This window comes from Pteropus medius, unplaced genomic scaffold, assembly GCF_902729225.1.
Source record: "Pteropus medius unplaced genomic scaffold, Ma_sr-lr_union100, whole genome shotgun sequence".
NCBI lineage: Eukaryota > Metazoa > Chordata > Mammalia > Chiroptera > Pteropodidae > Pteropus > Pteropus medius.
In genome coordinates this window covers 10,035,285-10,046,880 of record NW_024353517.1, presented here as the reverse complement: position 1 = coordinate 10,046,880, position 11,596 = coordinate 10,035,285, and the positions used below count along the sequence as shown (strand labels likewise).

The window sequence follows — 11,596 nt, the reverse complement described above, 5'->3', positions numbered from 1 at the left end:
GGCACCCTACCTTTCCCAGGTGTGGGGAGGAGGGAAGCCAAACGGGGTCAAGAATCATTCCTTCCCCACTAGGAGGAGCACGTGGCACTTCCAGGGACAGGATTCTCTTCCCAGCGGGAGAAGAGGGTGGAGTGGAGCAGAGTCTGCTCTGCTCTCCCCTCCTCCCGCCCCCACCGTCCCCTCCCCCAGGCTGCCCTTAGGGCAAACATCCTTCCATCTCCTTCTGCCGGCCCCCGCCCCTCTACCTTGGCAGGCTTTCACAGACTGAGGAGGAGGCCTGGCTGCCAGGAAGGGTGGGGCTGCCAGGCAAGGCCCAGCCGCAGTGTGACCCCGCCAGTCCCGGAAACTCTCCAAACCTTGGACCTCAGCGGACATCCGGCAACTTGGAGGGGTGGCAGCAGAGCCTGTCAGGGCGACCGAGGATTTGCGGAATGCCTCTGAGGTCAGGTTGTTGGAAACTTCCAACGTGAGAAAGGAAGAGCGTGTTTTATCTTATTCTGGAGTCAGAAGGCTTTGTGATGTACTCACAGTGTTAACAGAAGTTGTGGGGCAGCCTTCAGAAATGTCTCCACCCCTAGATGCTACCATAGGGCTGTGCATGTATCCTAGATTTACACATTTAACAAATTAATAATAACAATACTTGCTGAAGAGTATTCACTATGTGCTGGGTACTTGTTAAGCTTGTTATCTACATGAATCCTTCGACAACTGAAGGCAAGATGATTATTAAGCCTATTTTATAAATGAAGAAACTGAGGCTCAGGGACAAGAATCACTTGCCCAAGGTCACATAAATACTAATTGCTAGAGTCTGGATTCAAACGTGGGCAGGTCTGGCTGATTACAGACCCCAGATTCTTAAGTTTCTTGGAAGGCAGGAATCACAGTTCATTCATCTCTGCAAAATGCTTAGTACCTGGCAGATACCCAATAAAGATACACTGAATGGGGCCTGATGCATTTTGGGGGGCCTGATTCTCTCCTACATAGACCGATGAAATGACATAAAATAAGTGAAAGTACTTAGCTCAGCGGCAAGCTTACAGATCCACATAAAACTGGAGGTGAGGCCCAGCTTTCTTTCTTTTTGCAAGATGTGTCTGTGCTCATGAACACTATTTTCAGAGAACACAGCCTCCCCTTGGGTCCCTGCCCAGGCAAGGCTGTGAAAAGAGTGAGGGGTTTTGTGGGTGAGATGGGGGAGGGAAAGGCAGAGTCTGTGACTCTCTTCTCTTCGAGTCCCAGGTGCCGCTGGTTTTGGAGTGGGGAGAAAAGACACCTGCTTTCTTTGTTTATGTCACTGAGGGAGCCCCCCTTTCCTGCCTCGATGGAGGTGACATGGACCTGGAAGCCTGGCCTGCCCAGAGTTCCGAGGGGCTGAGTCACACTGTTTGGCCCATGCATGTGAAAGCACTGACTGTCTCGGTACTGAAGGATGCCAGGGATGGTGGGGCCTTGTGAGAGGGAAAGGGGCCTTGGGTGGGACAGCTGGGCTGACTTCGGGTCCTCTGGTTCCTATGCAGAATCACAGGTGCACTTGGCCTGCCTCTTTCTTCCCAGGCCATCACAGACCTGGTCCTTTCTTGGGAGCCTTCTGGCCTGCTTGCTTCTTTGACTTTCTTTAGAGTAATTAAGATCGAACTGTCTCATATTTCCATCCAGTTAACCCTCTCTGGGCTGGGTCTCGACTGACCTACACTGACATGGAATCAGTCAGAGTACAGGCAGAAAACACAAATCATTCCAGAAACCTTGACAGAGGGAAACTAGTTTTAAAGGCATTGGAAGAGATGGAAGGGCAGACTTGGGTGAAAAACAACCTTGAGAGTAGCATCCACAGGAAAATGGCAGCATTCCTGGATTGAAAGGTCAGAAGAAAAGGTGGTATTCGCAGAATCCAGACAGAGCAGGAACCCTGGCGGAGGCTCCCTGGCAGAAACGAGGACCCCAGAAGTGATCCTTCAGATAAAGGGAGAAAGGAGGAGAAAGATTGGTTTCTACTCTCTTCCTCCCTGCAGGCTCCTGGCTGGTTGGGACCTGGCAAATGTAGCCTGCAGGCATCAGCCCCCAGTGAGAAAGAGCAGAGCAGGGGAGGGGAGGGCACAGATCTGAGGGCAAGCAAGCAAATGTCCCTCCTAATCTCTAAGCGAGACCTTTGGGAAAGATGCATCCTTCCAACACAATGATCTACAGGGTTGGCCCTGAAAAGTAAACTTGCTTCTGGAAGTAGTTCCTGATCCTCTGTTGGTTCCTGCAATCAGTGGTACTGCCCAAGCCTTCTCCTGCTGGGAGAATGTTTTCATTTTTATTTTCTGAGGAAGATCTGTTTCCTGTGTAGTTTTCAAAGGATAAGGTAACCCCCAGTGCTTTTAACAAAGTACCAGGTTTCATGTTAGACCGTAATATTGGTCTTCAGGGACGGAAAGATCTGCGGCAGGCAACAAGACAGACACTAGCATACACATGAAAGGGACTCAGGATCAGGAGACCTGGGGATAAGTCTCGGCTCAGACAAGTCATTTACCATCCTTGAGCTTCAGGCTCCACGTCTTTCCAAGGGGGACCCTTTGTTTTTCAAGGTCCTGTAGAAGTGACCGACAAAATGTGCGTTAGGGACTTCGTAGGCTGTAGAGTGCTCAGATAGAAACGCTTGTTCCTATGAACACACATTCTCACAGGAGAGATGGTCAGCCTTATTTTGGAGGTGATGTTTCCCCTTGGAGTTGGCACTTAGATTCCTTGTTTTATAAGCATAGAGTCAAAGACAACTGGACTCCAGTCAACTGGTCCAAACTCTCTTTTTAAGGAGGACTCTATTCTTTAAAGTTCTCAAAGATGATCCTTTCCATCCTCTCTCCCTCCATCTCTTTTTCTTTCTCTCTCTGTTATTTCCCTCCCTCCCTCCTTCCCTTCCACAAATATTTGGAGCACTTACTCTTTGTCAGACACCTGCTGGTTGCTGGCCCTGCAGGAATAAAAAGACAGATAAGGACCCTCACAAAACTTACAGTCTAGCATTTGAGTCTCCGCAAACAATTTCTGTTGAATACCTCTGGTAACAGGATGCTCACTACTTAGGAGACAGCCTATTTGGGCGGTTAGTTTTTCCTTGTTTAAACTGAATTCTGCTTTCTTATAATGCTTGTTCTTACCTCTGGAGCTATATAGAACAACTCTGACCCCATTTCCTAGGTCACCACCACCCTTGAAACGTGGGAAAATAAAAAGGGTATGCTCAGAAAATATTCTTACTCTCCAGTTTCCACACGTGAAAGGGAAACTGATTTTCTGTGAAGTTAAATTCTTCAAGGTCATGAGGTCAGAGTCAGGGTGGGCTATAATCTAGGCATTTGGGAACAGGACTGGGTCCTGTTCCAAGTCCGCCCAGGGCAGAGGGACGCTGCGTGGGGGAGACTTACGAAGGGATGTAGAGTGAGGGTTTGCAGGTGGCAAGGAAGGTGGACCCAAGAGAAGTGAGGCGATCTGTCAGTCTGGAGAGGGGTATATGTGAGGCATGCTTGGCCACGTGCCCAGGACAAGCCTGAGCTCCTGGGTTTCTGGTCTGATTCACAGCTTCCTCTCTCCCCAAAGGAATCCCCTTTATAGCTCTCCAGGCCTGACCCCAGCGTCCCTGTGAATATTGTCTGACAGCTGCATGGAGTGCAGTTGGGCTCCTGCACCGGGTGCCAGCTGGACGTGTTTGGCGGCCGGGGCCCAGGGAGCCACCTCTTGGGATGTCAGAGGAGAGCTGCAGCCGCCCTTCCGTCAGCAGGAAGCCCAGCCACAAACACTTGGACAGGAAGCCCGAGTGCTGGCCAGCTGAGCGAGCTCTGGTTTCTCCTGCGTCTGAGGGTTTGGCCCAGGGTGGAGGAAGGCGAGCCAGGTGCTGCGGTCACACTGACAAGGCTGGCGGTCGGCTCCCCTTTGGGCTAGGGATGTGGGTTCAAGGGTGTGAGCGGAAAAGCATCATCGAGGCTGGGCCAGAAGGGGTGCTTCCTGGAGGAAGGTCGAGGGAGCAGGAACACGGCGTCTAGCAGAGCTGGGCCAGCTGGCTGAGGATATGGAAAGACCCCTTTGTGATAGTTCCAGACAAAATGTATTCCCTTGGGTTCAGACCTCCAGCATAAACCCAGACCAGCTTCAGCCTCCAGGCTGCCTCCACCTCCGGGAAAACACGCTACAGTCTCTTGGGTTGGGACATCCACACATTCCCAGCTTGACGAATGACTTCTCTCAGGGGAGGGCTCTTTCGTAACCTATCGAGCTGCATCATGAGTGAATTAATAAAAATTCGACAGGGGACAAAGGCAATTTTGCATTCGGGGCTGACATTTTTGCTTCTAAGTGCTCTGTGTGACTATCCTCAAGGAAGTTTATGTATACATATGACAGCCCAAAGGACCCCTAGGATTTACAGAGCAGTTGCATTTTTCACAAGTCACTCAGATATTCCCCTTCTCCCCCCTCCACATTCGTTTTTCACAACCTGATAGGTCAGCAAGAGATGGCTGGTACCTGGGGACCAGGAGGTAAAGTAGATCATTCAAGGTTACGTTGCTCAGGGCCACTGTCATGACTTCTGCTGCTCCGGAAAGAGAACTTAGATGGTAATTTTCCAAGTGCCTGAGAATCTCTTACCTCATCCTGGACTGTGTGCATAGATCAGGAATCAGCAACTTTTTCTGTAAAGGACCAGAGAGTAAATGTTTTAAGTTTTGTGGGCCATTTGGTCTCTGTTGTGACTGCTCAATGTTGCCATTGTAGTGAAAAAGCAGCTATGGATGACATGCACACAAAAGGGTATGGCTATGTCCCAATAAAACTTTATTCACACATACAGACGGTGGGCTAGATTTGGTGCCGAGGCTATGGTTTGCTGATCTCTGCTTTAAAACTCCTTGAAGCCGAAGACTTATTTGTTCTCATATAACCACAAGCAGTCTCCTCACCGCCAGCACCTGTGTTGCACTGACTGTAATTATACTTTGTGCGATATAGGAATTCAGTGTTAATTCAATGAATGAAAGAAGGAGTTTGCAAATGAAGCCATTGTAGAACTCTAAAGTTTTAATTCCGATGCTCATCTGGAAGCAATATGGTATGGTTGAGTATAATCTCATTGAAGGGAATTTTAGGCCTAGTTTAAACACCAGTTCTGCAACTTTCTAGCTGTGAAAACTTGGGCATGTAACTTATTCTTTCTGAGCTTGGCCACATGAGATATAGGGCGATACCTACCTCAGAGGGTTGTTGTGGGATAAAGAGAGAATGTATAGAAAGCGTGGGGCCCAGGGCTCAGCACACAGTAAGTGCTGAAGAAATGGTGGCAATCGCTACCTAGAAGAAAGTAGTGTTACTGCTGAAAGCCACTTTGTGCTGAGTCAGTTTCCAGACTGGGCCTCAGTGGCCTGCTACTCTCTGACACATGGAGAGGATATTGTGAGAATAAAGGAAAAGATTGTCTCTTACCTGGAAAAAGTAGGGTCATGTAAACTCAGGCAATTTTGTAGAAGCGTCTCCATGTGGCTTTTCTGTAGGCATCCCAAACTTACTGTCCAAAACAGACATATGTTTGTTAGCTGGAGGTAGAGACACCCTCATCTCTACCCTCCACCCCCCAAGCTGCTTTTCCTTCTCCATCCCTCCAGATCCCAAGTCAGAAACCTGAAGGCCATCTCCATCAGATTGTTCTCTCCTACCCTAAGACCAGTAGCTACCAAAGCAGCCACCATCCGCTCTTCTCCAAGCTCCTGCCTGGTGAGCATCTCTCACCTGTGCTATTGCAGTAGCTGATTCCAGTGGCTTCCTACTGCATCCATTTAACCACTTTGCTATTATATGTTTCAAAATACAAATCTGGCCCGGTCCTGCTCGGTTTCTAAAATCTTCAATAGTTCTCCATTCACAGCAGGTCAATGTCCAGTTCTTTAGCCAGAAAGAACCTTTCTCTCCTGGTCTCCAATGGTCTTTCCAGCTTCATCCCTTGGACTTCTTTGCCTATCACGTGTTCTAGCCTCACAAATGGACCTCACTATATGCTTTCTCATCTGTGTTTTTTTATGCCATTCCCTGCTCTCCTCCTCACACCCCAGAATTCCCAACCTCTCTAACATATTACAAATCAGTCGTTAAATAGTATTCTGTGGACTTGGAGTTTTTAAACACAAATTTTAAAGGTATTTCACTCAGTTCCAGTTTGGAACTTAGCTCTGAGAAAACCTGTACCAATGGTATATTAAAGAAAAAAACGTTTTTTTTTTTTGTTTTTTGTTTTTCCAACTAAAAGGGAACATATCAGATGTTTTCTGTCAAGAAGCTTCTCTGGTATACCAGAAATATCCAGTTATAGATCACCTAACAGCAATCATGAGGCATCCTGTCCACAAGAATAAAGGTGTGGACAGTAAGGATATCATTTGGTTAAACTGCTCTTCACAATGTCCTCTCGTGTCACAGAACAGAGGGGTCCTTTGGGCAGCAGGCGCCTCCCGTGGAACCTGTCATGTGTGACCATTCGTGAATCCAACATAACAGGCAGCTGAGACTTGGCTTCCTGCAACTTCAAAGACTGGTGAGTTTGGAATATAAGATGAGGCCTCCAGGCTACGGGAATTCGAAGGGTGAAAAATCACACGGGGTTCTCTTTGCTCTGCTGCTGGTGGGTAAAAGTAGCTCTCCCTATCATGGGAAAGGGCCTCCAGGGCAAAGACCCAGGGCCGGTCCATGCTGGTCCTCCCTGTTTTCTCCTCTCCATTCCACTCCCGACCCAGTCCCTAGTCTCACCTGCTGCCCACTTGGGCTTATTGAAATCCTCCTGGCCTCCCTTGTTCCTCTGAGAACAGGGAACCAGGACATAGTGCTCGACTCAGTGTTGCTGGAACTTTCACCTTCACCTGTTTGTGTATCAGAGTTAGGTAGTCCGGTGTCCTTTCTGAAGCTACAAAGATTTTTATTTTCTTTTAGGAAGTAACGTATAAAGATGTAATTCTCAGACATCAACAGGATCGAAAACTTGGATAAATACAATGAAATATTTTTTTAAAAAAATAAGAGAAAGAAATTTGCTTTTGCTTAAAATTTGTTATTATTAACCTCTCTGATGTAAAATTCCTGTTTGGTTTAGAAGCAGTAAAGTATAATAGACAGAGAATGAAATATGAAATTTCACTTTAATCAGGAAGGGGAATTAGCTCATCTCTATCTTATGAAAGGTCCTTCTTAATGCGAACTTACTGATACCCTAGGGCTGTTAGGAAAAACATTGCTGGGTTGAATCTTTTATAGTGCTTTGAATCGTTAGTAAGAAAGTACTGTTAGAGGTATACCTTGGTTTTAGAAACTTGAAATATTGAACAAACAGATGGATTTTGGCATGGCGAAATAATTTACAACATTGAAAAGATGAATATCATAATGCATTTAAAGTATGATTATATTTATTGAGGTTTAGCTGCACGTTTTAAATAAACCTTCTATGGCATAAAGCAGCTGTAGGACTTTTCAATATTGTATTGATTAGGATTAGGTTTGGGTTTAAACAAGGCAGAACTTTGTTCTTTCTCATGTAAAAGTCCAGGTGGGTGGTCTGGGCCCACATGACTTCCCTAGTGTCAGAGACCCAGACTTGTTCATTTATTCATTTATTTAATCAGGCAGTCAGCAAATATTTATTTAGCACCAATTAGGCAATGACATTACAGAAGTGGGGAAAAAATAGACAAAAATCCTTGGCATCATAAAGTTTATATTTTGTTGATCCACTGTGTGTGGCCTTAACTTCATGGTCTGAAATGGCAACATCTTTGCCTTCTAGGCAGCATGATGGAGGAAAGAATGAAGAAGAAGAAGGCAAAGAATGCATTTATGTAATCTCTTAAGAAAGGTTTTGGAAGCTACATGACTCTTTCTCTTACATTCATGCAATGAGTAGTCACATGGTCCCACTTAGCTGCAAAGAAAGCTGGAGAATGTAGTCTTTATTGCAGGGGCCACCATGTGCCCAGCTGAAAGCCTGTTATCAAGGGAGAAGGGAAGCTGAATAATGGCGAGGGGCAGGGGACCGCTGGTATCTTCCACAAATAAAACTTGTAATTTAAAAAATAATGTATTTTATTTAATTCAGTATATCCAGAATATTATTATTTCAACATGGAACCAATGTAAAAATTATTTCACCTTTTTTTTTTTTTTTTACTAAGTCTTTGAAATCCAGTGTCTATTTTACACTTACTTATATTCTCTCACTCATTCAGTCACATCACATCTCAGTTCAGATTGATAACATTGCAGGTGTTCAGTAGCCACATTGGACTGTGCAGCCCTGGAACCTGGCAATTTGAAATACGCTTCATGAACCAGCAGCATTGGCAACACTGGGGAGCTTCTTAGAAATGCAGATTCTCAGACCTCACCCCAGAATCTATGTTTTAATAAGATCCCCTAGTTATTTGGGGTTCACATTAAAGTATGGTGTGCACTGTTCTATAATTCTTCTTCAGATGAGGATTAGAATCTAGTAAAAAGTCTAGAGAAAAAAGAAGCTATATCCAGTAAACTCTTTGGAATCAAATGTGGAAAGTTGTCAGACCCTATCTTTCCTTTTTCTGATCCCATGAGGTTGCTAATTAAACCGTCAGAGAAGGGCAATTTTAAAGAAGCACCATTCAAAAAAAAAAAAAAAAAAAAAATTGACCTGCTTAATTGACCAAGGGAGAGACTTAAAAAACAAAATGCCACAAAATTGTTGGATTATGAGTGGACTTAATTTTCAAGGCTATCTTCCAAAGCCACAAACACGGCTTTGAAATACATTGGATTTGTCTTAAACTCGTTGCCTGATTTTTTAACAGCTTTATTGAGATACAATTCGTATACTGTATGATTCATCAATTTCATCTGTACAATTCAAAGTTTTTTGTATATTCACAGAATTGTGCAACCATCACCATAGTTAATTTTAGAACATTGTCCCCCCCCCAAAAGAAATCGTGTACCTATGGGCAGTGACTACCTATTTCTTGCTAGCCCTAGGCAATCACTGGTCCACTTTATGTCATTATAGATCTGCCTATTTTCAACATTTCATATAAATGAAAGCACACCATATGTAATATTTGGTGACAGGCTTCTTTCTCTTAACCTAATATTTTCAAGGTTAATCTACATTGTAGAGTATGTCAGTACTTTCTTCCTTTTATGGCTGAATAATATTCCACAATATGGATATAGCACATTTTATTTATCCATTTATAAACTTGTACAGTTTTAATACAGGATCCAGAAAGAAGAGGAGAACAGTAAGTAGGAACTCAAGAAAAACTAGGTCACATGAGGGACAGAGTCATGTTCAGAGTCATAGAGAATCAGAACTGAAAAGAACCTTAGAAATTACTCAGTGCCTTGCTTTCCATGTGGAAAGCCTGAGAACAGGAAAGTGTCCCTCAATGTTATCGGGTCACTCTGGGATGAGGATCCAGGTTGTTTTGATTCCAAGTTCTGTGCTGTTCCTGCCACCGCACACATCCGGGGCCTCAGGGCTCCTGTTCAAGATAGCCATGGAAACAGTAGTCCCTGGTGACAGTGAGAAGAGGCACAAGTCTTTTCATCTCAGTCTTGGTCTCAACTTTAGAACACCATTAGGTATTCAGATCCCCCAAGCAGATTTGGAGTTACTTCTGAAAAACTATTCTGAAGAGCTGGCAGTGAGAAATTTGTCTGATATTCTGGACCTCTCTCCATTTCACTTTCAGCTGCCTCTCTTTATCATCAATGAGAACGTATTAAAAATTCAGGAATTGAATATAACAGAGCTGTGATGGACCTCACGCTATTCACTCAAATAGAAGCCGAGGGAGGGGAAGACAAGTTGACATGGAGCAGCCAGTGTTCACATGGCATCATCTACCTGTGGCTCTCTTACCCGCTGAAGCCTTGCTTGCAAACAACAGAAGCCAGTTCTCACCTATGGTGCCACTACCCCAGGATACTTTCTGCCTCTCCTCGGGACCTTGACTGCTGCACCATCATGGATAAGTGCTGACAAGCTCTGTCTTTGTGCTTCCCTGTCAGATTCGAAAGCTCAGGCATGAGTCTGAGGTGTGGAAAGTACATGTTGCTCTCCTTTGGCCTCAATCAGGGGAGGCAGGACCCTAACTCTCACCTATTTTGGAATTCTTCTAAGTTAGGAAGTCTGTGCCCACTTGTAAATATAGTGTTCTTAAGTGAGAAAAAACCCCTAAACCCTGTCCCACCAAACAATACCAGTGCTGGGCTGTGACTCGGGCAGCAGAAAGATATTTAAAAATGACTGAGAACCATTTTGGGGGAATGTGTTCCATTCTGATTCTCTCAGAAAGAGAAAAGCAACTTGAGTGGGCGATCAGGGTCCAATGGAAGATGAGCCCGTAGAGAGCCAAGAAACTAGATCACATGAAGGACAGTGGATAGAACAGGGGCTGTTTAACCTTGGAAGAGCCAGACACCGGGGAACAAGGAGAGCGTGCTCCCTGTCTTCAACCATTGGGAGAACTGTCACAGGGGAGAGGTAGTCCAGAGGCTGTGGCTAGTATTGAGAAATGGGAAATTATAAGGAGAGGGGTTTCAGCATAATGTGAAGATGTTTATAGCAACCAGAAGTACCCATCAAGTAGCTAGAGTGATTCAGAAGGTGGAGACTCTCCACCACCGGAAGCTTCCAAGCTGGGACACAGGGCGGCACTCGATTAGCCTCTAAGGTTGCATTGTCTGAGACGGCAGCCACCAGCTACATTTGGCTTTTGAGTAATATTGAAACGATAATCTTTTTGATGTATTGGTGCAGTCTGGAAGGCTGCCCCCTACTCTGAGAGGTGGAGGAGCTGGTCCCGCAGGCATAGATTCTTCTCCCAAACTCACCACTCAGGAAAATCATTCTCCCCAGAAGAGAAGGGCAGGGAGAAGTGTTTCTTCCAAAGCTACTAGTGTAAGGAGTTGTGCAGGAGAAGAGTAGGGAGTTAGGTCTGCTCAGGTTTAAACTTCCAGAAATTGCCCAGTGTCCAGCGTGGTGAGATAGCCTGGGTTTAGGGGCTGGATACCTGGTGGGCCTCTGGGCCTCTTCCTTCTGGTGCTAGTAATGGGACACAAAATGGGACAGTGCTAGAAAGGCACATCACCTGGCAGAGCACGTGCTAAGTGCTCAACACAGAGCTATTGTTTATGTCCTCAACCCCAACACTTGGTGTGTTATATATGACATCGTGCAAACTAGAAGTTAGGGCTGGGCTTTTTCCTGTCTTGTACCGACTGCTCTGGTATGAGTTATAGAATTGTGGGATGTCAGAGCCGTTAGAGATTCCAGATACCATCTAGGCATGTGGCAGATTAGGTAACTGGTCTGTAAGAGGGGAAGTGAGGCAGCAGCTAGGAAGAGGGCCGAGTGGGGGTGGTGGGTGACACGTGTAACTTCTGTGCCCCTCCCCCACCCTTGTCACCACTGCTTCCTAGACCTAGTAATTCAGGAAGGCAGCCTGTGTGACCAAAAGGCAGGAAGTCCGTGGGGCCCACTCCCATCCCGGTGGCGGCTGGGTTCTATTCTCAGGCCCTCGGGGACCACACA

General features: G+C 45.8%; 1 long non-coding RNA gene across 1 annotated transcript; it reads left to right on the top strand.

The window, feature by feature from the left end:
• The first annotated feature begins 228 nt into the window (after window positions 1–228).
• On the top strand, window positions 229–8,082 carry LOC120592939 (uncharacterized). The gene is made up of 3 exons (XR_005650248.1): window positions 229–442; window positions 6,460–6,574; window positions 7,817–8,082. It is a non-coding gene; the product is annotated as an uncharacterized LOC120592939 (long non-coding RNA).
• Window positions 8,083–11,596: the final 3,514 nt, after the last annotated feature.